The sequence below is a fragment of the Danio rerio genome, chromosome 25, assembly GCF_052040795.2.
Source record: "Danio rerio strain M-AB ecotype USA chromosome 25, GRCz13ab, whole genome shotgun sequence".
Lineage (NCBI taxonomy): Eukaryota > Metazoa > Chordata > Actinopteri > Cypriniformes > Danionidae > Danio > Danio rerio.
In genome coordinates, this window is record NC_141045.1 from 19330039 (window position 1) to 19357500 (window position 27462).

General features: G+C 37.1%; 1 long non-coding RNA gene across 6 annotated transcripts in view; it reads left to right on the top strand.

The window, feature by feature from the left end:
• The first annotated feature begins 18133 nt into the window (after positions 1-18133).
• LOC147837669 (uncharacterized) overlaps positions 18134-27462 on the top strand; it is a 138528-nt gene continuing 129199 nt past the window's right edge. For 4 of the 6 annotated variants that reach the window (XR_015526434.1, XR_015526433.1, XR_015526431.1 and 1 more), the window contains exons 1-2: positions 18204-18397; positions 26678-26757. This is a non-coding gene — a long non-coding RNA (uncharacterized LOC147837669). Of the gene's footprint in view, positions 18398-26677; positions 26758-27462 lie in introns of all 6 variants that reach the window. The other 2 variants (XR_015526429.1, XR_015526430.1) reach the window with 2 other exon arrangements.

The window sequence follows — 27462 nt, forward strand, 5'->3', positions numbered from 1 at the left end:
CCACAAAAATGAACAAAAAAAGTATATTATGTATACACGAACAATAATTGGCAAAGTTGCTCAATAACTTGAAACATGGTGCCATAATGACCGTCATGTACTTGACTGGATATTTCGGTGCCACTTCAGTGCCTGACTTGAAATGTACTAAAATCAAGGGTACAAAGGATTGGAAATGTGCCCCTTTACATCAATAAATCAAAATGCTACATTTCATATCAGTAAATGTAAGTAATTGTACTGCAATTTGCATTTATTAAACTTGCTTAGTACATATACACAGTATATGAGCAGTTCACACAGTTTTTGCACTACAGTATTGAAAATTCATACTCAAGTAAATTACTAGTGCGAGTATTATTAGTGTGAGTAGAGTAAAAACATTCTGTTCTAAATATTTCTCAAAGTATACATAAAAAAAGTACTTACCGTGTGAAAATTATTCAAGTAACCCTTCAAAAAAAAAAATAAATAAAAAATCCAGCTTACACCAGTGCCATTTTTTAAATGGGTTTTAAAGTGAGAGTTAAAATATGATATGAGCTTACAGAAAGCAGGTTGATCCAAATCTAGCTGTGATGATATGTTAATGTTAAGGTTACGCACTTTGAATCCTGACTAACTAACTGTAAGTGTGCCACAGTTATCACCACAAACCAAGACAAGAAAAAATAAACATACAATATAAAGTAGTGACTGCTGGTCGAAGGAAAATATTGTGGTGAAAGTAGACATACAACCCTAAAAATATACTCAAGTAAAAGTACACGTTTTTCAACCATTTCAAGTATAAATTCAGAGTAAAACTATTCACTAGTTCAAGTATTTGCCTTTCAACTAAAGGCCATTCAATTAATGTCATCAAACATCTTTTAGTGGCTCTTTTTTTGTTTAGGCGCCATTTATACCAACCCTAATCTTGATCAACACAAATGCAGTCCTGTAGACTGCGTTAACACATTAATATTAATATTATTCATTTTGTTTACCCAGTTCACTTATAGTACATGTGGGGAAACCGGAGCACCTAGAGGAAACATATGTGAAGACGGGGAGAACATGCAAACTCCACAAAGAAATGCCAAGAAGCCCAGCTGGAACTCAAACCAGCAACCTTCTTGCTGTAAGACGACAGTGCTAGCGACTGAGCCACCGTGCCACCCACATTAATATGAAAAGTCATAATTGCTTTATTAAATAGAGTTAATAACACATTTTTTAATTATTAATTTGTCTTCTTCTTTTTCTTCCTTGGCCTTGGTCCCGTATGGTTGCGGGGTCGGCTCCTTGGAACAAGTCCTCCATTTAGACTTTGTTTATATAATAACAACATTTTTACACCTTCCGGCCGGCCTGTCACCCTCATACACTGTCATACTCATACACTCATACGGACAATTTAGCCTGCAGCATGTCTTTGGACTGTGGGGCAAACCGGAGCACCCAGGGGAAACCCACGCGAACGCAGGGAGAACATGCAAACTCCTCACAGAAATGCCAACTGAGCCGAGGTTCGAACCAGCGACCCATCGACTTTTATTGCTGTGAGGCGACATTTGATATCACCAGGTTATTTATCCAAATTTGACCAATCAGGCAGTATAACCTTTAAACACGTCTCCACTGTATCTGCTGCACCATTATCTAGACTAAGCTGAGAAGTGAACCCAGAACCAAAAATGTGTGACAAGACTTTCAGACATTCATAGTGTATTTTTTAGGCCACTTTAAACGTCAACATAGGCTCATTCTGAAAACGTAGCCCTAAATACATATCTGGAGATTGTGTATTATGTAACCAGAGGAACGCATGTCTGCATTTTGCTGGTCAATCAGTGCTTTTTAAAACCCTATTGCTTGGATTTAAGAAAGGGGGAGGGTAGAGGTAATGTTCATTTGGTCAGAAAGTGTACAGAGCAGGCTCTAGTGGATTTGCTCTCCACAAATGCATATAGAGGTACAAAATCAGAATGAGCTTGGGTTGTTAAATGTAGTTAGTTCAGTTTATGGCCTGTAAAATATAGTTTGACCTTTCAAAAAGCAGATATTTTGTTTTTGTTGTTGTTGTTGTTAACAATAAACTAAAATAACAATTTCCATTTTTGGGCTACAGAGAAACGCTAACAGGTAACAGATATCAGGCAAATACAAAATCCCTGCTTGTGAAAACTGTGCATTCCTGAAGCTCATGAATAAGACAGAAGCAGTTTAACAGGAGCTTGCTATCTCTAAAATAAGAAACAGTCAGGCACCTTCAAAGGGGTCAGGGGTGAGGAGCTCTCCAGCAGCCCTAGTCTGTTTGAAGATGTTAAAAAGGTCCTGCAGACACTTAGGTGATAGGAAATCAAAGTGACTCACTCTACTCAGATTCTGAACAGTCCTCTGACAAAAAGAAGAGCACAATACGGTACAACTGATGGCAAGAAATCAAAAAAAAAAAAAAAAGCCAAATATAGAGCAGCATGAGCATTCTATTAAACATTTCCTTTTGTGCTCGATGGAAGACAAAGTAAACGATGATAGAATTTTTATTTATAACAATCTATCCCTTTAATTTAATTTTATGAGCTGAGACTGAGGACAAGAACCCAAAGAAACAATCAAAATCACCACAATGGTTGCTATGGCTACTATTAAACTGCTGCAACATATTTTCTTTTAGTAGATGTGCTATGGACTAACGCATTTGTGCTCAGATCCACCAATTCATTACATATACCACTATTTTAGCATGGTTGAAAACACATATGGAAAATAAACTTTAAAGCCATTGGGTTGTTAAGCTAACAATCTTTACAGCTGTTGTTCTAAAACTTTAATAGGGTATTTATTTAGGGACTGTAAAAAGGGGAAAGCTGTTCACCACACAGCCCACGTTTAAAAAATAAACAGCCATGCAAGCTGTCCCTTTAAACGCTGAATAAGGGTTAAACACCGCAAGGGTTAAGAACAATAAAGCAAAAAACACAGGATGACTAAGATGACATCTTCATAACGGTACTCCGCATTAAGGTAGCTCCGCTTGCTAGCTGGGTAAAAATAAATAAATTGGTTTTCCACGAATGATGTGCACTCGATATCGGCTTCATGTGATTTCATTCCACAGACAAGCTGGCACCAAAAAGTCTGGAGCGAAGGCATTTATGAATGTTCTCTCTTTGACATTTCAATTTACTTTAACTATTGTCTGGCAGGCGGGAGAGGTTTTGACAGTCCAGTCTTATTATTTACTCAGTAATTCTCCTAGTGTGTGGACATTATTATTCCTGTCACACAGAGTTAATAATGAGAGTTAAAAACGATCACAGAAATCTAAGGTGTCCTTTGAAGGTCAGTAATCAGTGAAGATTTTGATGAATAACTTCAGAATTAGAGAAGCTGGGGAGTACCCTGTTTTGGCATTGAATTCATCAGCTTCAAATTTAATAATTCTCCAGTATCTATGAAAATTATTGACAATTTGAAAGAAATTTTGTACAGTCTATGTGTCATTCTTACAACCTACCCCACAACCTAATAAAAAACATGGACATTGGTTTTATTTCAGTGCATGATTTATTGTGATAATTTTATTTACTTGGTCTCTAAACAGTTTTTATGCCAGCAATTCTGTCATTTTAAGCCCTTTTGATACAAAAATGACAAATACAATTTGATCAGATACATGAAATGTAATCACAGAGCGCGTGTTTGCATGTTAGTCACTCTCATGATTACATCCTGTGTGGGCCTGGGTGGCTTTTCTGATGTTAACAATATGTTTACTTTTTTATGATGTTACAAAAACATCATAAAAAGATGTTTGATTTTCCATTTACCCCAGTGGTGTATTTCTAATTGGTCACAGCACTCCCTGGTCTCACCTGTGATTTAATTTCCAGATATTTTTCTTTCCTAGATCTCAGGATATATATATATATATATATATATATATATATATATATATATATATATATATATATATATATATATATATATATATATATATATATATATATATATATATATATATATATATACACATACACATACACACACACACACACGCATACATACATTATTTTACATACATAAAATATTCGTATTATTTAATAAGATTACTGAAATTCATATAAAAACTGAATGTATGTATAAATATGTATGTATAAACAAATACACTCAATTATGGGATAATAAATCGGTGGATTTCTTCAGGTATAGATTCCATGTGGGCCTAATAATATACATTAGTATGTAATTATTATTAAACCTGCTTGAGCAGTTCGCACATGAGTTTTGAATGAGTTTTAAATAATTTTTGCACTATTTCAGTCCAATTTATTCTTTTGTATGGAGTGTGCACGGGTCTGACGAAGTCTTAGCAAAGTTGCATACCCTTCACCAAAGCCTGATGCAGACCCAGACATGCACCCCTTAAAAACATTACTCATTGGGGGCAAGAACTGTGATTGGCTGGCTTGGTAGCAGTGTGTGGGCAAGGCCTAAAGTCGTGTAAGCGGAGTGAGGCAGATGACGAAAAGACTTTAACAAGCGTTGAGTTCCGCAGAAGAGCTACAGATTTCATACTTTTGCTTTGTTTTTTATTTTATTATTAAACTTGTTGAACATTTACCAGTTCCCACCCTTTCTATTTTGAATGAGTTTGTACTACTTCTACAGTAAAGCCAAAACACCAGCAAAGAAACTTGACACAGTGTAGCACAGTTGAAACCCCATTGCCAGCAAGCGTTTCGTAATTATTTTTGTCCGACCACTCGACTCAGAAGTAAAATTCAAGCTTTAGTTTGTTCACAAGATTTCAGCAATGAACTGGGCTGTTGTTTGTCTCATAGTCTGAGAGATGGAAAACAGTCGCATTACTAAAAACAGCAGTAGCCTTAGATGTGATGAATTGAAGGGGAAATAATGGACATCAGCTACTCTACATTAAATGAGTCCAAAGAGATTTCTATACAATCACATCTTTTGTGAAAAAGCATAGACATGGTAAGGTATTGCATGATAAACTGGGACTGTGATAGGTGTAACATCAGGCTTATACTTATTCTTTTAAAATGGAATATTTGTAGTGAAATGTATTGTGTACTCAAGTGATCTCAACCTCAGGGCATGCAGTAGGTCAGGAGAGGTGTCATTTTCTGCAAAGAATGCAATAATCCAAATGTGGTCAAATATCTGCCTAATAATTGCTGAAATTTAAAGCTACAAAGAATACTGTCTGCTTTGCTCTTATTTAGTGCAGGTTTTCTTTTGAACCTGCAATTTATTATGGGGGGGTGGGGGGGGGGGGTTAATTTGATGATCAATATAAAGATTTTTAAATACAAAGTCACAAGTCAGGCCAGTAAAGTATGGGGTGCCTCAAGGATAAGCTTTAGGCCCTTTGATGTTTACAATATACATGCTAGCCCTCTGAGACATTATTAGAAGACATGGGATCAGCTTTCACTGCTATGCAGATGATACTCAATTATGTATGTTAAGTGTTGTGGTCATGGAGGAGTAGAGAGTTCCATTATAACAGCATTTTTTAATTGCAAAGCCATGATACCATTCAATGCTATGTGGAAATTTCCATCATAGGATCATTCTTTCAGAATCCAATTATCTGAAAGAGTATACAAACGGGCCAATGGAAAGCCAATGAGTTGGCAGCGTCAGCATGCACAGCTGTTGCTACTTGCAATCAATTTGGAATAAAAGCGCAGTGCGAGAGAGGCTGAGCATCCTTTTCGCTTCAGATCCTTTCACAAAGTTTCTGAGAGAGTCAATGAGGGTTCCTCCAGCTGTTCTACAGAGAGAGAGTGAACGAGAGTGGTCTCCTGGTCCAGAATGTGTTACACGCAACAGCAGATGATCAAGCTGGGTTTCTCCCCTGCCTTTGTTCATTGGGTCCGGTCTTCCAATGCGGTTTGTTTTGTTACAAATTTCCTAAAAGAACAACACGGTTGTGCAGCGCAACTTTTTCAAGATGTCGCTCCGACTGTGCTTTTCTGGATGCGGCGGTTTACTGTCTCTGGATGATGGGCACGAGCACTGCGTTTCATGTCTGGGGGTCCAGCATGTTAATGCAGTGCTCACGGGCAATCCATGCCGCCACTGCGATGGCATGTCTTTTGCGCAATTAGGATTGTGGCTAGCTCTTATAAAAGGGTGACCCACTCTAGTTGTCCCCAGCACTGCAGTGGTTACTCGGGCAGATCTGAGGGTTTCAGTGTGAGTAAATCCGATTTGCGTGTGGGGGGTACTAGGCAATCCCACAGATCGAGCGTGTCATTGCAGTCTTGCAAGTCTTGTTCACGTAGTGCCTCTTTCTGGCTGGCTCAACCTTGTTTCCCATCCAAAGGTTCCCTCGGAGCCAGAGCCTACAGAGCTGCGGACCAGGCTGCCTCCGCCTTGCATGCTATGGCCACCTACCAGCACTACCAAGCGCAGGTGTTAGCCAGGCTGCACGAGGTTGGTTCCGACTCAGGTTAGTTGGCTCTGGCTCCCTTGGCTCTGAGCTCCGCACCGCAACTGACTATGCTCTTCAGACCACTAAGTCCGCTGCGTGTGTGCTAGGAAGGCTGATGGCCACATTATTGGTCCAGGACAGCCACCTCTGGCTAAACCTGTCAGATATGCACAAAGTTGAAAAAGTTCACTTTCTTGACTCTCCCATATCACAGCTTGCTTTTTCTGTGACACTGTCTGTGAATTCACACAGGAATTCAGGGAGGTGAAAAAGCAGTCAGATGCGATGAGCAATGTCATCTATCGGCAGGAACGCAAGACCGCCGTGCCTTCCACATTCACTGCTCCTTGCCGAGGGCGCACGCCTACGATAGCTGCCCCACCCAGCCTGCGCCTCTGGTGAAGTGGCCCTACAAAGCACCTCATAAGCAGGTAGCTTTCTGGTGAGCATGCCCAGCTAATGCTGAACTGTCTGAGAGGGTCCTACAGGAAAATAGTGATCCCACTGAAATCTTTTCAGAGGCTCCTGGAGCATATGAAATCCACAGCCACCATCATGCCACTCGGATTACTCCATATGAGACCGCTTCAGCACTGGCTTCACGATCGAGTTCCCAGACATGCATGGCGTGCAGGCACACACCAAGTTACTGTCACTGCACTGTGTCGCCGCGCCCTCAGCCCTTGGAACGACTTAGTGTTTCTACAGACCGGAGTGCCTCTAGGAAAGGCATCCAGACATATTGTCATTTCGACAGATGCTTCCAGCACAGGCTGGGGGGTCATGTGTTGCATTCAGCAGCGGGCCTGTGGAAAGGAACCCAGTTGCATTGGCATATCAATTGAATAGACTTGTTGGCAGTCCTTCTCACTCTCCATCGTTTTTTACTGGTGCTTGAGCGACAACACGTACAGTTGAACAGCATGTTCAACTGTATAAGTTGCTATTATTTATTTAACTGCTATTAAAATATATTAATTAATCCTCTTATCATACAATTTAAGTTAAATTAAATAATCAGGCACATAGCCAAGGGGGGTTCAGGTAATTTGAAAGACCAAAAGTTAATAATAATAATAATTCCTTACATTTATATAGCGCTTTTCTGGGCACTCAAAGCGCTTTACACAATGGGGGGATCCCCTCATCCACCAGGATGCAGCATCCACCTGCAGCCATTTTGCGCCAGACCTCACACCACACACCAGCTGATTGGTGGAGAGAGGAGACAGTGATGAAGCCAATTGAATATGAGGATGGTTAGGAGGCCATGATGGACAGAGGCCAGTGGGCAGATTTGGCCAGGATGCCGGGGTTAAACCCCTACTCTTTTCGAAGGACATCCTGGGATTTTTAACGACCACAGAGAGTCGGGACCTCGGTTTAATGTCTCACCCAAAAGACGGCGCTCACTGAGCAGTATAGCCTCCCCATTACTATACTGGGGCATTAGGACCCACACAGACCGCAGGTTGGGCGCCCCTTGCTGGCCTCACTAACACCACTTCCGGCAGCAACCTAGCTTTCCCATGTGGTCTCCCATCCAGGTACTGACCGGGCACAGCCCTGCTTAGCTTTAGTGGGGGACCATGTGAGAGTTGCAGAGAGCTAGCTGCTAGTTGGATTACTATTATTATGTTTAAATTTTTCTTATTATTCAAATGGCCAAATTCTGACTGAGGAAAGTTGTATGTGCTAGCCAGTTTGTTATTTGCCTATAGGCTTTAGTTTTAAATTTAAAACAGGTTTTGATAGATTTATCTAAAAAAATAATAATGATAATAAATTTGTATTTTAAAAATAACACTGATTAATATTAATATTGACAGCACAATTTTTTTTAAATAACTTAAATTATTGGTGAGGACATTGCAATAGTTGGTGGAATTTGGTGAGGACGTGTCCCCTCCATCCATGCTAAATCTACGCCCCTGCCGAGTCCTCTAGTTAGCTGTGAATGCGACTGATGTTGCAAACTGAAAATAACATATTTTAATCGTAATTACATCGTAATTAGCAACAAAATTTCTGATTCTATTCTGATTCTTCAGATTATGTTGTTGATTTAAAATATGGTCACAGCCATTTCAACCTGCAGCCCAAGACTAATTACTCACTGAAGCTAAGCAAGGCTGAGCCTGGTCAGAATCTGGATGGGAGACCACATAGGAAAACTAGGTTGCTGTTGGAAGTGATATTAGTAGAGCCAGCAGAGGGCGCTTAACCTGTGGTGTGTGTGAGTCCTAATGCCCAGGTAAAGTGAAGAGGATACTGTCACTATACTGTCAAGTAGTGCCGTCTTTGGGATGAGACGTTAAACTGAGGTCCTGGCTCACTGTGATCATTAAAAATCCCATGGCACTACTTGTAGAGAATAGAGGTGTTACCCTGGTGTCCTGGCCAAATTTCCTACATTGGCCCTTACCCATCATGGCTTCCCAATTATCCCCATGCTATCCCTAAAGCTGGTGTATGGTGAGCTCACTGGCACCGTCGTCCTGTGGCTGCTGCTCCATCATCCAAGTGCATGCTGCACACTGGTGTTGGTGTGCAGAGACGCCCCTCATGATTGTGAGCTTTGGGTGTATGGCCATACATGATAAATGTGCAAAATAAATACACATTACATTGCAAATATGTAATTTTAACAGTTTTTGAGATTTCAGTATTCCCCTATTGATTTAGATTGAATTTATTTAGAACTTGGTCTTGAATGAACTGCCTAGAGGTGTTGCAAAATATGCCTGCTGACTGAACAGACGTTCCTTGAAAGGGGTTTTGCTAATGCACTATGGCTACACAGCAACATCGAGCCACCATTTTAGCTCCATCCAAAAAAACCTGAACACATTTATTTTGGATTATTAATGATTTATTTTTTAGATGAAAAAAGATTTATTGGTTTAACTCCAAAATTCAGTACTGTATACTTCAGAGTCTTTGCAATGTGTTTCAGCAACTCATGTCTAACAAATTGATTTGATTCACAACACTATAGAAGTAGTTTCATTGCATTAATAATTAAAACAAAAAATTGCATGAACATTTGAAACCGGTGAGGCAGTGGCGCAGTAGGTAGTGCTGTCGCCTCATAGCAAGAAGGTCGCTGGTTCGAACCTCGGCTCAGTTGGCATTTCAGTGTGGAGTTTGCATGTTCTCCCTGCCTTTGCGTGGGTTTCCTCCGGGTGCTCCGGTTTCCCCCACATTCCAAAGACATGCGGTACAGGTGAATTGGGTAGGCTAAATTGTCCGTAGTGTATGAGTGTGGGTGTGAATGTGAGTGTGGATGTTTCCCAGAGATGGGTTGCGGCTGGAAGGGCATCCGCTGCGTAAAAACTTGCTGGATAAGTTGGCGGTTCATTCCGCTGTGGCGACCCCGGATTATTAAAGGGAATAAGCCGCCAAGAAAATGAATGAAAGAACATTTGAAACCATACAAAATTCTCATTGCTATAAGGGAAAAATATTTAGAATTATTTTTTTAAGGTAAAACTTTTTTCACTTTGATCGCCTGCCTTTTTTGAAATCATGAATTTTATTGCTGAGACAGTATTTGCATTTCAGCAAATCATTACTCAGTTTGGAGTGTTAGCTTTCTAAAGTGAGCCTTTTCACAGAACTGCAGATCTGTCAGTAAGGGAGTGCAATGTCCTTGTTTGTTTTTGTTTATTTCATCGTTCTTTATTAAAAGGTCAAAATGCTACTACAGATCTAACCAGCGATCGCCTCTAGGGCTTTCCAGTGCTGCTGCCTTAATGTGGGTAAACATTGCTCAATATTCAACAGGAGATACATCTGTTACATGGACGCATGATGAGTTCAAGCAAGACAAAATTCTGGAGGGCGACTGGCCTGAGGCTTTAGCTCCCACATGTTGCTGTAATAGCAGTGTGGTTTCAGAAGTGCTAACGCTGTTTTGTCAGGTCAGATTATTAACCTAAAGATCAAAAAGACACTTGTACAGCCGTAAAGATGTTATTGCTTGTCGGCCACAAAATGTTTATGATCATTTGCATACCATTAAATGGGTTTATCAGGCATGCGGTGCAGCTGCTCTGAAGTTGCTACATATGTGGCAAAAATCATTCTTGTTGATTAGATTCTTGAAGTGGTAAAAGGGATTTAATTTCACAGTTATTCCATTTGCACTGAAATTGACCCTATTAGACACATACATATATGTGTAATGAAATGCCTTGGCACAACAAAGCAGCGGTAATGCAGAACCTGTAAACATTTTAAACGCTTCGGCGTAGACTTAACATAAGAAACCCAAGACTGCCTAAGGGATATGATACATGAGTCATATTCATTAAAAAGCAAGTGGCAACTATCCCATCCATGGGCTGCATTTGACATTCAGGGTTTTATTAGTGTTTGTGTTTATAGAAACATGTTAGAATGGTAAGGAAAAAAAAAGAAAGTAATTCTAGCATTGCACTGTGATATACATGAAAACCCTGCTTTTAAGAAAATTCAAACTGTGTCTGATAACTACATTACACACTTTTTTCACTTACCTTAAAGTTGCCACATATTCATGTTTTCCAACTTTTCCCTGTGGGATACAAAAAGGATATTCAAATATTATTTTTAATCATTTTCAGACACCTTCCAATTATACAGTTGAAGTCAAAATGATTAGCCCACCACTGCATTATTAGTGCCCTTGTTTATTTTTCCCCGTTTTCTGTTTGACAGAGAGCAGATTTTTTTCAGCACATTTCTAAACATAATAGTTATAATGACTGATATATTTTATCTTTGTCATGATGACAGTAAATAATATTTGACTAGATATTTTTCAAGACACTTCTATACAGCTTAAAGTGACATTTAAAGTCTTAATTAGGTTAATTAAGCTAACTGGGCAGGTTATTAGGCGAGTTATTGTATTACGATGGTTTGTTCTTTAGACTATCGAAAAAAAATTGCATAAAGTGGCTAATCATTTTGTCCTTAAAATGGTGTACAAAAAATTTAAAACTGCTTTTATTCTAGTCGAAATAAAACAAATAAGACTTTCTCCAGAAGAAGAAAAATTATCAGACATACTGTGAATTTTTTTGCTCTGTTAAATATCATTTAGGAAATAAAAAAAAAGAAAACAGTTCAAAGCAGGGCTAATAATTCTGACTTCAACTGTATATTCTCTGGATTCACTGAATGTATTAAATATGGGTTGAGTTAATTATATAAAGATCTAATAAAATTTCTCTAAATAGTTTTTCATTTCAAGTTAGAGGAAATGTCATCAGTACTTTACGAAACAAATATGATGTTTGACCTGAGCACCAGCACAATAGAATCTTTAAGTGTCCTCTAAATTTTTTCCATATAGTCTTCCTTCTTGTTTTTGAGGGGTAAAGTTAAGTGTATTTTACGGATTCAAGTTTATTTTGTGGCTTAAATGAATTACATGTTCCTGAAAAACTAATATGCTTGGCTTGTCAAGAATGCTGTTTAAAAATCATGACCTTTGGAAATCAAGTTCATCAGGTTCATTCGAGCCCAGGAAAGAAGCAATCTTTGCAGTTTGGGGATTTTGTCACCAAATTTAGTGTCTTTTTTTATTTGTTCTTGCAACATTTATTTCCTTTTTATGACAATGAGCTATTTTATTGATATTTAATTATATGTTGGGCAGTTTTGGGTTTTGGTGATAAACATTTTTAGCATTTGTAATGCTTACTCTTTTGTGTGTGTGTTAGTGTGTCGTGTGTTTATAAAAACAAAACTATATACATGACTAAAATTATGGCAAAGCTGTTGTTTTTAAAATGTGTATGGTGTGTTCAAATGACATTTTGTTTATAAACCTGGATTTCACCAGTGGAGAGCAGCAGATTGTAAGTGACTGCATATATAAATAAATGAGAACAGTTGTTTTGAGAATTTGCCTGTAGAAAATTTAGAAAAATACTTTCATAAACAACAATAAATAGTATAATAGTACAATAGCAAACAAATGTGAAGGGTTAATATGACGTAATGACCATGCTTTTTAGCACATGACATCATCAAACATTTAGAAACATGTATAAATTATGAAAGGCATTTAAAAACACTGGAAAAAGATGGTTTCAATGCACAGATCCACTAAGCTGCAGGTTTTGTTTCTTAAAACAAAAATGTTTAAATTTAAACTAAAAAATGCAAGTCCTATTGTAAATATTATAAAAACAATCATTTAATTTAAAATAATACAAAATAAAACAGACAAAAATGCTTCCATTTGTTGATTGTTAACTCACATTTGATATGATATCCTTATATCCTGGTGTGACAGCCACAGGAAACAGTAGCCTTTCCTTAAAAACAAATAATTAAAGTTCAAAATTGCACGGAAAACTATAAAAGCTACACAACACTTAAAAGCAATATTGTTCCCAGTGACATTCATGCATTTGTAAAAGCGAGTTTTAAAAGATCTGTCAACTCTTAGAGGAACTTTAATAAAAGCCATAATTTAATTCCTACCTGCTTATGGCAAATGGTTGTCAGATATGTGTGAAGAAGACAGGAAAATAATACTTGCAAGCGCATGAGTTAGGGTGCGGTAGAAAGCAAAGGATTAAAAAAAACACTAAATGTCAATCAAGAGAGCATAACCACTTTGTTAATGTTTTCATTGCCAAAAAATAATTCAGTTTCACACAAATAAGGCAATAGCCCCTGAGAACTTTGTCGGCATTCCTTTTTGCAAGCATTTGCTCAGAGCTGTTTTCCCTTTTTTATCAAGTAATATTGGGCACAGGAATGGGTTGGTAAGCCGCTGAGATATATAAATTTAATTAGAATTTATTTTCTCAGGGGTTATGTACAGAATCACAAATTTGTGCTGGCATTAAATGTCCACTTAGCCAAATCCACACCCCAGAAACTACTCAAAAGAGATTTGAAGCACATGTGAATTGCTTTGTTCTCTGTTTAGGAAACAATTTGCATTGGTGTTTTGGTGCTTTGTTTCACAATCCATTTAATGATTTTTCTCTACAACGGGAACAGGCCAATTAACTGCTGCTTTTTAGTTTAATTAATAGATACCTCATTCTTCAAATATGTGCTTTTGATGGAAAACCTCTTATGTATTTATGGTGCTCATTGAGCAAATGACTGACCGTTAAATTTAGTAGAGAGCATATAGCGGATGTTTGTTGGAGAAACAAATGCTTTAGTGCTTGAGTGTGGTCTGAGTTAAATTAATTTCAAGACCAGTCAAGATCACAAGTGTTGTGCTGGGTCTGAAATTGACAGGGGATTGTGACAAAATTGTCACTTAAATTGAAAAAAAAAAAAAAAAAATTCCAACAAAATTCTTAAAAGATATGATTTATGATTGCAAAAATGTGCTTCAGTGAGATCTTACTTTTTATGATGTCATATAAAATTATATCACAAGAGCAAGTGAGTTTTATTTATGAATACACTACCTGACGAAAGTACACTAACTGACAAAAGTCTTTTAATGCCTATGCCCATCCAAGTTTTAGGAACAACATATAATAACTTGAATTTGATCATTTGGCATCAGAAGTGGCTTATATGAATGGCAAAGGCCTCCAAATTCCATTTATTTCACCTACATAAAATGTGATCATGCCTTGATTTTTTATTATTTAATTAGAACAGTAAGGTCTGACTTCGCTCAGACAAAAGTCTCGTTACTTAACAGAAATAATGGACAGTGTAGAATATAAAGTCATGGTGCAGTGGAAAAACAGTTAATATTGTGTATGATTCCCATGAGCTTGGAGAACTGCATTCATACATCTCTGTTATGACTCAAATAACTTAATACAGTCATCTGAAATAGGAAATAAAGTGTTATTGCAGTTCATCAAGATTCTTTGGATTCATCTTTAATGCCTCCTCCATCTTACCCCAGACATGCTCAATAATGTTCATGTCTGGTGACCGGGCTGGCCAATCCTGGAGCACCTTGACCTTCTTTGCTTTTAGAAACTCTGATGTGGAGACTGAAGTATGAGGAGTTCTTTCCTGCTGAAAAATCTGTCCTCTCTTTGTAATGTAATGAGCAGCACAAATTTCTTGATACTTCAGGCTGTTGATGTTGCATCTAATTCTGCAGATCTCTCTTGCGCCCCCATACTGAATGTAACCCCAAACCATGATTTTTCCTTCACCTAACCTGACAGATTTGTGTGAGAATGTAGAGTCCATGCGGATTCTAATAGGTCTTCTGCGTTATTTGTGATGATTGGGATGCAGTTCAACAGATGATTCATTGGAAAAATCTACCTTCTGCCACTTTTCCAAATGATCAACTTGAAATCAAGTTATTATTTGTTGCTCTTACAACTGGGATCAACGACAAGACTTTTGTCAGGTAGTGTATGAACATGGTTCCAAAAGTGACATTAATTTTAATCAAATAGGTTGTTAATGTCACGTGAACTTCGGGAGGTGCGATATGCAGTATCAGACATCCCACCCTGCAAAAACGCATTTCAGGGAGTGCCAAAAATATTGTCCTGCAACACATCCTCAGTATATAATGAAAATCAAAAAAATATGCAAAAACATTTTTGAGCTCAAATTTGAATTATGTATGTATGTATATATTTTTTTTATTTAGTGCCATGTCAGCAACCAAGGCTATCTTTATGGCAGAAATCTTTCAACAATAAATATACCATTTAAAAATCAACAAAAAAAAAAACAAATAAAACATAAATTAAATAAGATTTTTTGTGTTAATACATGATAAAAATTCTAAAATCTTTTCTGGTTCCACTTTGTCAAAAATGTCCTTAAAAGAGTTAATTTAATAAAAAGTCCTTCTGGAATCAGTAAAAGCAGGACAGTCCAGTAAAATATGTTTTACAGTAAGAGGAGTTATGCAGCACAAACACTGAGTAGGGTTTTCACCTTGGAGCAAAAAACCATGTGTAATTCTCGTATGTGTAATACGGCATCTGGTAAAAACTACTTGATCAAATCGATTCTTAAAATGTCTTAAAATTCTGTGTGAAACTTCAGGTTGGATTTCATGTAGTTTATTGTTTTCTAATGCATCCCATTCCTTTTGCCACTTGTTTAAAATATAAGCGTTGATAAAAGGTTTAATCTCTGACGGAGGAATTTGGCATTTGTTCACTACTTGCTTCAAAGCATCTTTAGCAACTGCATCAGCTCGCTCATTGCCTAAAAGTCCGACATGTCCAGGAACCCAGCAAAAAATGATGTGATGAAATATTTTAGTTAAAATATTATCAATCAAAGGATGATCATTCGTTGAAGATTCCATAACTTGGAGGCATGATTTATAGTCTGTAAAAATGATGGATTTCTTTTGTTGGGCATTTTCTATATACTCCAATGCTAAAAGTAAAGCGCGGGCTTCAGCTGTGAATATGGAGCATTCTTTAGGTAGACTGATTCCATGACTTTGTTCCCCTGTCACCATTGCTGCTGCTACATTACTTTCCATCTTTGAACCATCTGTGAAGATTGGTATGTGCTGAGAGTATTGAGTTCTGATATCCAGGTATTGTTGTTTGTACATATTGGGATGAGTAACTCCTTTCTTCTGATGTCCTAGCTCCATATTGATTATAGGCGTCTTTAAATTCCAGGGAGGCAATGTGTTGAAGTGTATTTGTTTTAAAATGTCCAGGTTTAAATTTAGATTTTTTGAATTATGTACAATACAGACGTTACTTGTGAAAATGACAACTCATTACCTGTGGAAAAATAAACTGTTTATTGTAACTAAATCATTTTTTCCCATTATTTTGTAAAAAGAATACAGTATTTAATTATCATATTTAATTTAATAAAATTTTAATATAATAAATGATACAATTATTGAAGACACTGGAGAACAACGCTGTTTTTACAAAGTATTTTAGTTCCTGGGCGAAGCAGTGGCGCAGTAGGTAGTGCTGTCGCCTCACAGCACTGGGTCACTGGTTCGAGCCTTAGCTTGGTTGGCTGTATGAGTGTGAATGTGTGTGTGGATGTTTCCCAGAGATGGGTTGCGGCTGGAAGGGCATCCACTGGATAAGTTGGCGGTTCATTCCGCTGTGGCGACCCTGAATTAATAAAGGGACTAAGCCGACAAGAAATTGAATGAATGAATTTTAGTTCCTCTTCTTGACTTTGAATGTCTCGGCACAGTTGCTAAAGGATGAGAGAGTTTCGAATTTCACCTAAAATATGTTAATTTGTGTTGATGAACAAAGCTTTCAGAAGGTGGAGTGACATGAGGGCGAGTGATTGATAACAGAATTTTCGTTTTGGGTGAACTAATCATTTAACATCATAATAATGTCTGATTGCAAATGTAATATTGTTTGTTTTTCTGCTTTGGAATAAAACATTTCCAAATAAAACCAGAGTGAAACTTCTGTGATTCTTAGAGCAAAACTGCAGTGTTTCTTTCTTCAAGTCTGTTTTTAAATGATTATTTTGAGATAATTACTCATTGACGCATTAAAAAAAAATAGTCAATTGATTTGAATGAACAATTTTACATGCCAAAGTTTACAACTTGTCTGGCTCGCACACATCAACAGCACATCTTGTGACATTCAAGAATTAGGTCAGTAGGCTGAGAGGAGACAGTCTTCTGTTGCTGGTCAAGCGTTTTCGACAATGTGCATCTACACTACAAAAGTAATGTGATTTCAAGAGCCTCTGAAAGTGGAGAAAAATGGAAAACCTCAAACCGTAATAAGATTTAGCACTGTTTGCTTGAGATCAGATCAACAAAAACACATCTTACTAACCAGTTGTAAACAAGGCCAAAGTCGTTAGGTAATCTTGTCTACGCCACTAGCAAAAAACAACTCCAATGCCACATGATATGAATTTAGACAACGTCTGAAGTAACACACAGCAAAGATTCATAGTAGTACTAACAAAAACTATGACCTGCTTACATTAGATACTTATATATACCTACTGATCGTAGATAAAGGAGCTAATTTCTAAAGAAAACATCTTGATAAAGCCATGCACTAATGTCCATTTTGCCATGCTTTTCATTACTCAACCGTTGCTTCCTCATATATGCGAGATAAATGTTCCACTTTCAATACTAATCATTCTTCATTGCAACAGTCTGGCAGGTTTGTATGTTTGTATAAACTTTAAGAGAGCCTTGTTCAGTGGGTTTCGCCATATTTAATAAAGTACTTAACCTTTAGTCGTATGCTTAATTTATCATGCTCTACGTGTCATGTTCACTGGATGTTCTATACAATTGTATGTGCAGTATTTTGGCGGCTAACCAAGAGGTAATGATGGAAATGTTTAAGTGAACTTTACCATATTTTTCTTAGAGTAACTAAGTGTCAAATGAATGCTGAAAAAATGGGTAAATGATTAAATAACAAGGACATGTTGTAAATTCGAAATTCCCCTTACAAAAATGAACCAAGGTTTTACTACTAACAAAGAAAAAAAGATTTTGTTGTGAAACAAAAGTAACAACCATGGTTTTAGTATGCTAACCATTGTATTTATAGTAAACAGTGGTCACACAAATGTAACATAATTACACGTTCAGTGTAACAAAACCATGGTCACATTTTATTTGCTACTACTGGCACGTATTATTTATGTGTGAAACTTCGCATACTACTTTCTTCTGTACTCTCATTATGAGAGTCTCTATAACAAATAATTTGGTTCATGAACAGGTGACCAAGCACATCATTTTGCTCCTACCTTCTTAGAATCCAGTTATTTTGTACGTCATCGACTAAACAGCTAGTAATTTGCATAAATCGCGCTCAAACAATGTTCATATGAGGGCTTGTTTGCGTTCTCACTCGTGTGCTCACTCCACAGAGCATGCGCAGTAAGATTTAACCGTTTTTATATTGTTTATTTAAATGGGTGGCAGTTCAGGTTTGTGCTACTTTCGTTGAAAAAAATACGTCGGACATATCATTGGTGAAAATTTAACGACAGGTATGTTTTCCTTTGGGCTTTTTATGTTACCTTACAGTGAAAATAATGCTTGGTATTAACGTGATACTACAAAAACATATGTAACAAGATATTCCGTTTACTGTTCCTTCAGGTTCTGTTCTCATTAGTATTAGTCATCTCCTCTGTAATACTAGTCTCAGAAGTAATTTGTTAATTTTAATGAAGTTTCCTTAAAGGCTGGACTACTCTGTGACCACATAAAAAAACTCTTTACGGTTTGTTTACAAATTATTCTAACAAATTTGCAAGCGTCATGGGGAGTATTCTTTAAAAAGGATAACATCTGTGGTAACATCTGCTTTTTCAGAAAATTGTCTCACGTAGCCGTTTACACCGCATTTAAGACATGAGTCAGAGGCTATTTGTTATTACTTTTCTTGTAAAGTTAACATAAGCCTATCCCGAAGCATAAATGTAAACTGACTATAGCAATTAGCAATTTGCATCTAATGATGTCCACATAAGAATGTGCTTGCTAACTCGCTCTCTTGCTGTCGCTTCAGTAGAGCCTGTGTGCAGATTAAGTGCAAAAATGCGTCCTTGTGTGCAGAAAATATTCTCACGTACATCTATATCATCTTTATCATTTTCATTTTTAAAAAGACGACCAGCACATAAATGTACTTTCTTAGTGGTAAAGTGAATGGGTCCTGATGTAAATAAAACCATATAAGGATTTGTTTGTTGTCTGCTGGTGTTGTAATCTTAATTGACAGCAAGAACTCAGTGTAACATCTTAAAAGCCTCATGTGGTAACATCTGTTGTTTTACCTTTGTTTTAAAGTGGATAAATAGTCATAGTGGTAAGAAACAATTATCACTAATTGTTTGCAAAAGAGGAGCTACAATTTCTTAAACTGTTTTACTTATGCACTGTTTTTTTTCTCTCTCTCTCTCTCTCTCTCTCTCTCTCTCTCTCTCTCTCTCTCTCTCTCTCTCTCTCTCTCTCTCTCTCTCTCTCTCTCTCTATATAGTTTAAGTCATACAGTTGAATTATTATCCACCCTGAATTATTAGCCTCCTTTTTATTTTTTCCCCAATTTCTGTTTAACAGAGAGAAGATTTTCTCAACTCATTTCTAAAATTAAGTTTTAATAACTCATTTCTAATAACTGATTTATTTTATTTTTCCATGATGACAGTAAATAATATTTTTCTAGATATTTTTCAAGACACTTCTAAACAGCTTAAAGTGACATTTAAAGGCTAAACTAGGTTAATTAGGTTAACTAGGTAGGTTAGGGTAATTAAGTTATTGTATAATGGTGGTTTGTTTTGTAGAAAAAATAGCTTAAAGGGGCTAATAATTTTGACCTTAAAATGATTCTTTTAAAAACACTTTTATTCTAGCCGAAATAAAACAAATAAGTCTTTCCCCAGAAGAAAAAATATTATCAGACTAAATCAGAATATTTCTGACTTCAACTGTATATGGCTGATTCCAGCGTTATGGACGTGACATTTGCAGTAAAAAAATGAAACGTATATTCTCAGAGAAGGTATATGTTAACAGTATATTGAAATATATTTTTATATTTTTCTTACCCCTTAACCATGGAGTTCAGGCATCAAAAAAATATCAGTCTATGCAGGTGTTTTATATTTAAAATGACGGCAAAATGAATGCGTTACGGACGTGACAAAAAAAAGACATGAGTTTTGTGAGTTGACATACTTTGTGAAAATTCTGTGAATGAAAATCCAGAAGCCAAAAAAATATATAACAGTCAAAAGGATAAGGGTTAGCTCTGCATGGGACATATATAATTAATTTTATTTAGTTTTTCATTTTTGCATTAATGAGGAAAAACTATCGTTACGGACGTGACTTGTCTTCGTTACGGACGTGACTGCTCTGAAATTGACAGTTGACATATTATGAAAATCAGATAAATGCTTTCAAAACTTGACCAAAGACCTATTTGTGGATATCTGTTGGGTGTGTAAACCAATAAACTTTAACGTCTGAGACATCTGAATGGTAAGGTTGCACAATTAATCAAACTTAAATAGATATCACCTTGTTATTTAATTCGTATTATGGCATGTGTGTTGTTAAAGGTTAACGCACGTTCGAATGTTCAAAACTCAATTCGGTAACAATGTTGCATGCTAACATGGTGCTTTTATACTCTGACTAGAATTTATAATAAACATAATCAGCTATAATGGGCCTATGTTTAGCAGGCTCCTAAAGTTAGTGTTTCCAGACAAACTTGAATTAAATCAATGCCCGACTGTTGCGCAAGACCGTGTCTACGTGGAGAATATTTAAAATCTAGTTTTGTCACAGATATGGCAATATTATATTTGACAAAGTTTATTTTAGTTTATTCTAGTTAACGTGTTAGTTGATGGAATAAATAATTTAATTTCTCCACTCGCGCTTGCTTTCTTTTTCTCGTCGGCAGTCACTTCAGGACAGGTTGCAAAAAGTTCATACGCACCAGGGTGAGAGAGAAAACTTTAAAACTTAAGAAAGGTTTTGTGTAGGCTATGTTAAACAAGCATAGAAAAATAGTCATTGGTTGTAGGCATGTACGATGGATGACTATAATGTTTATATTTTTAGGCTATAGTTCATAACCGATTGTGTAAAATATTGAATTAAATATTTACAGCTGCAGGTCCTATCGATTTTCTAACAAATTTAATACTCATATAATGTAGTTAAAGCTTAGATCAATATCAAGATTTTATTCTTATTTTATTCTTATTCTTATTAAAATAATTTTAATAAGCACTCAAGCGCATTTGCCGAGTGCTGGAAATCTTTGAAAATGTTTCAATTTTAATGTAGGCTATAGCCAATTTTTAAGCTTTGAAAGTGCTATTTTGGATAAAGGGCTTGGAAAATGAATTGTGTCACTTTGATAATTTATCTTTATAATTAGTTATTTAATTAATGAAATAAAAAACATTTATGCTCTGCATGAAACGAAAACTCCGCTGTGGCCTGACCCGCGGCGTGCGCATTTTGAGTAGTGGGAAAAGACCAAATGCATGGAGGTTATTGATTATGCGCCTTGCGCGCCTCGCGTTTTGTCATTGCGCGCTTTGTGCGCTCCAGAAGAAAAGCATGTTACCTCAGTGGCGTCTTTCATTCTTCAATCAAACGAAAGCAGAGGCGGGGTTTCCTTGGAGGTGACAGAAGTGTCAAGATGACTACGGCGAACTTTTTAATGACGGAGAGACTTGTGGTCGCTGTTTTAAGTCATCCAAAGTTGTATGACTTTACAAATCTTGAATTTCATAATGTTATTTAAAAATTTAAATTATGAAAACACTGACAGCAACACTCGCGCACAATAGACCAGCTGATTCAGTTGTTATCTATAGTGACATTCAAAAGAGCACCGTGCTCCTTTTCTTCTTGTCAACATAAAATGTATTGCAGAGCGCCTCACGTCTCTGGAATGAAGAAGCGCGTTCGTTGTGATCGGCTTTTATGAGCAACACATATTTGTTAACTCGCATGACAGTAACACGTGCAAACACACGTGCTTACAGATGTTTTTTGCCAAAAAAAAGGAAAATGAAAGAAGGATATTCTGGCCACAGTTTGACACAGGAGTTGACGAACCAGCGCTGATGCTGGTCGTCTGTGCTGCCTGGAGCCGCGTCATAAACTCAACTAGGCATATTCATGATTTAGTGCAGACTACAATCAACAAACCACCCTTTTTTCCATTTGGAAAATAACAGCTATTAATGGTTCTTATATACATTTTAAATAGCCTAATCTACAAATCAAACAAAGAAAAATATTTTATAACTTCGCACCAAACTGATGCTTTCATTTTACAGCTTATAAAACATGTATGCAAATTAATGCAGTATCACATGTAAATAACAAAACTGTTATATGCTTAGCCTATACTTTACAAAATGTATAGGTTCAAAGCCTTATGGTTCATCATTATCTTTCACTATAGGCAGCGCGTGCGCACATGAACCGCAAGTAAGACGGAGGAAATAGGTTAAGTCATTATGGCCAATTATGGCAATATGTAAAATGTTGTTTTCTTATTAAACATTTATTTCTGAAATGTTACTAAAGTGGTTTATAGTTAAATGAAATGTTCAGTTCTTGATATAACATATGGATGTTATGTAATGTAAGTCAGTAATTGTAATGCAGCATCATAATGAACAAGTATGCGCTAGTCATTGGCTTATATTGATAAGGAGTTCAAAAATGGTCACGTCCGTAACGCAAAATTGTGGTTGTTTAGAGCAAAGACCTGAGATGAGTTGGCGATTATAATTAGTATGGACATATTTTGGCTTTGTATACAAAGTTTCATTTTATTTGTTATAATATTTATTCCACAATATAAACTTTTTCATTAAATCGTTACGGACGTGACACGTGACCGAAGCTGCGTGATGTCTTAAATATGTAGCTCATAAATCAAAAGGGCAATAATGTTATGAAAAAGTAAGGATAATTATTTATACTACAGACTCCAATCCTTCTGCAGAATGATTACTGTTAACATAAAGCATGGAAAAGGTGAGCCTTTAACCCCTTTTTTGAAAGCACGAAAAGTGGTTGGATGATAATGAAAATTACCATTGGCACAATCCTCATATTTCATGGATAAACAAAACAATTTGCTTAAAAATTCAACAAGAGCACATCATAACAATAAAATATAGACCTTAATAAGCAAATTGAAATAGGTTTTGTTATTTTGGTCAAAAGTTTATTTTTTCATGATAAGGTTGACATTTTCATGGAATTGCTCATATATATATATATATATATATATATATATATATATATATATATATATATATATATAATACAACTGTATGTATATATATCACAAAAAAGAACCACAATCATGATACATCTGGTAAGACTAAGTTGGTCCATATTGTTCACTTACAGTACTGCACTCTCCTGTATCCCATATGACATCATGTATGCATTAAATAGATGCCTTTCATGTTATTTCATGAAAATCTTTAGGGGAAAAGAATATCTTTAGGGAACCAAGAATATGTTTTAGCCAGACAGCCAAACCCTCAATGTTATCAAGTTACTCTTTTTGTTATGATTCAGTGGAATAGTGTGAAAGGAATCAGCATTTCAAACGGCAGAAAACGATATAAACACCCAACAGTGCACATCATGGATAAAGGGGAACACCTCTTTATTCACACTCTATTCCCTCATGGAAATCAGGAGATGTGTGGGCTTTTATAATGAATAATGAAATTTAAACCTCACAGTGAAGTGGTTGACTTTTGAGAAAACTAACGACACAGATCTCTGATATTTGAAATCATTTTTGAAATGCCTTGTACATTATTCCAATTTAGAGAGACAAATAATTATGTTTTAAAAGTGACTACTAAAATATTTCACAACAATTAAAATGATGTTGTCCTATGAAGGTTGTATTAGTTTTTCATGTTGCAATTATTTACTGAGGCATTTATCATGGTATACAGTATTATCATGAAATTTTCCTAAACCTTTAGCCAATACAATGACAAAATTGCTAAAATATACTAATATTGCATTGTTACAAATGTTTCAACTAAGTTAAACTGCAAAGGGATGATAAAGTACAACACATAACACTTTACAATAGTCACATTAGTAAATGTTGGATAATGGATAAAAATCAACAGGAACAAAAAAAGCCAAATTTATTATTTACCATGTTAATATTCGTAAAAAAAATTTTGGTAAATATGTTTAGTTATTAACTACATTTAATAAAATGATTACAACTTGTAATCAGATTAGACTATTATTTTGATTACCTAAGAAATTAACATGACCTAAGATTAATCAAACTGTAATGTACAGTAGGTAAACTAACTAATGGTAACTATTGGGGCCTTATTGTACAGTTAACAAAAAATAACCCTATAAATAATCACAGAACTTTCAATCAACACTTCAGCATGTAGGCCAGAATAATGAGTGAAAATGTTATTGTTTGATCTATCAAGTAATCAATTTAATCTTTAAACATTGAGCATTATGAACACCCTGCACTCATTTATTCATTCATTAGTTTCATTTCGGCTTAGTCCCTTTTTTAATCTGGGGTCACCACACCTGAATGAACCGCCAACTTATTCAGGACATGTTTTACGCAGCGGATGTCCTTCCAGCTGCAACCCATCACTGGGAACACCCCCACACTCCCATTCACACACATACACTATGGACAGTTTACCCAATTCACCTGTACCGCATGTCTATGGACTGTGGGGAAAACTGGAGCAACCGGAGGAAACCCACGCGAACGCAGGGAGAACATGCAAACTTCACACAGAAACGCCAACTGACCTAGCCGAGGCTCGAACCACTGACCTTCTTGCTCTGAGGAGTCAGCACTACCTACTTCGCCACTGCGTTGCCCTTACCCTGCACTTTAAAAGTTAAAATAATAAATAATTATTGAGATAATTTTGATTTTAATGCCCATGATGTGCATGTTCATTATCGTGATATCCAGATTCAGCCTTTTGTGTAATAACTACGTCAGTGAATCATCTTAACTAGTGCTCCCAAGGCAGTTTCAGCAGCCCTTTCGAGTTTCACTTGAGCTTCATTTGGGAAGCCTCTCAGGCCATATCAGCTGGCAAAAGTACTGGCAAAACAACTTTTAGGACAATCGGAATAGCAGCCAAGAAGCAGCGAGAAACTCATCGCCATCAGCATGACTCACAGTTCCACAGCAGCGCTGTATTTATCTTTACCCTGGCCTTAGTCATATCAGCAAATCTCAGGTTACTCATCCCGGCTGAATCGCAGAGGCCTCGGTTTTTAATCTGAATGTCATTGAACTGGTGTAAACCTTCCCGGTCTTTATCCAGTCCTTTTGAGCCACGACACAAGCATTCCTTAGGGAGCCCATGAGAAACGCGGTGGCGTTCGAATGCCGGGCGTGTCTACCTGTGCCCCATGAGCTGACGTTCCGTGGCAGGAGACCCCTGAGGAGAACCCAAGCCTTTCCCCTCTGACTCATTAGACCTCTCCTCTCTTCTGTCACACCTACGCCGCAGTGTCATCTCTCCCTCCCTCCATCCCTGCTGTGCCTCGTCCCGAGACAGACCCCCCTTTCGGCCCTTGGTTGCTTACCGAGGGGCCATGGAGATCTCCATTACAGCCTTCTGCCCAGAACTGCGGCTATTGGGAGGCGGCGGAGAAGGCCTTTCACAGGAGTATTACAGAACAGCGTCGGGCTCTGATAAGCCTCCGGTTACGGCCTCCAGGGACTCGACTCGTCCGTCTCCGCTCCCCACCTGGGGGTGAGCGCTTTCTCTTGCGGCTGCAGAAAGGGCTTTGTAAAAGGGCAAAAAGCGCGCAACACAACTCTATTGGTAGAGGCTTTTAGTAACCCTAAACCACATGACCTGTGACTAAGGTCCTGTGCCGATTCCCACCGCCGAGAAAAAACGCACACAATTTAAATTCATAAAGACCTTTGTCACACATTCAAAAGCCCTTTTTTGTTAATGTACGTACTGTCACAGGAGAGGCTGGCATTCAGGGGGACAGGCTTATAGTGTCATCTGCCTGGGCTCTCAACCAGTGTACCAACCCACGCTAATGTGGCCGCCGAGCAGGGCAGAGGAGACTGAGGCGTAGACTGTTATGCAAAATCCCTTCCATTTTTATCTGCATTATGCATTCTGCAATCTGGGTTCAAGATTCGAGAGACGGCAGAGTTTACTGTAGTGCGCTCGAGTGCTTGCATATTTGCGCAGCGGGAAGCCACTGCCCACACATGCACGAGAGGGAGAAATGACTGTTCCTATATTCTTTACTTGCACGAATGAAGAAGATCAAATGACTAAGTTCTTGTCGTCGTTTCTTATATAACACCTGCCGGTTGTTTCTGTAAAACTCCAAAGGCTGTAAACCTCTGGAGTGAGTGAAATTACTGGGTTTACAATTAAACATTATCCTTCAGGAGTGTTTACAGGGGGCTGGAAAGTTTGCGTGCAGCAGGTTTATATTACGATAACTGCAGCAAGTAAAATGGCTGGTGGTAAAACAGCTTAATTGCTGCGTCTTTCTTGTTAGCCTGGCTTCACATTTACAGCAACCGCTTTGAAGGTGTATCAGTACCTTAAACAAACTGCATTTTCACTCAGCAGGCTCGAAGTTTGGCCCTCTAACGAACAGGGGCTTTAAAAAGCTGCAAGAGTTATAGCACTTCTGTTGTCATTTTTTCAGCACTATGTCATTCTAAACCTGCATGTTTGCTATTTTTGTCCATACAGTTAAAAAAGTACTGGAACTGACCCCCTTGCCTTGGCTTTGGTGTACTAATGTACAGAGGATGCTGATTTGCTAGATGAGGGTGAGTAAACGACTGAATCCTTCCTTATAAGGGGCAACTGACTTCCATTCATTCACACGTAAATGCAGTAAAAAGGAAATATAAGCTTATGTGGATTTCATCAGTTGGTAAAATCTGAGGCTAATATGAGACTATTGTCTTACGATAGGACCATTACAAATTAAAACCCCTTTAAGCTTTTTTTAAAACATATGTTTATGCAAAGCATACTTAATGCAAATGAAACTTGAATCCCAAATCAGATTACTCACTAGGTGACAATGATGTTACTTCCTTGTAAACAGAGTTCACACAGTCATACAGGGACAATTTAGTCAACATAGTTTTATTTCCTCACCCTCATAGCTTTGCAAACCCACATGTTTTGCTTTCTTTTCTTCCGTGAGATGCATAAGGAAACTTTTGTAGCATGAATACCCCAATCACTTTTTTCACACTCATAAAATAGTTTCATAACTGGCATTTGTACTAGAATCTGTGGAATCTCAGAATTTCACAAAACTGTTCTCTGGAAGAAAAAATCTTTTATTTTAGACTTTTTATGTTCAAACGTGTAACGTAAGATAAGCAATCAAAACACCATAATAGTGGCCAATGCAAAAACCTATATTCTTTCAGTCATAAGAAACTTTTGTCATTATTTGCACAAAGTAAAAAAAAAAAAAAAAAAAAAAAATATATATATATATATATATATATATATAT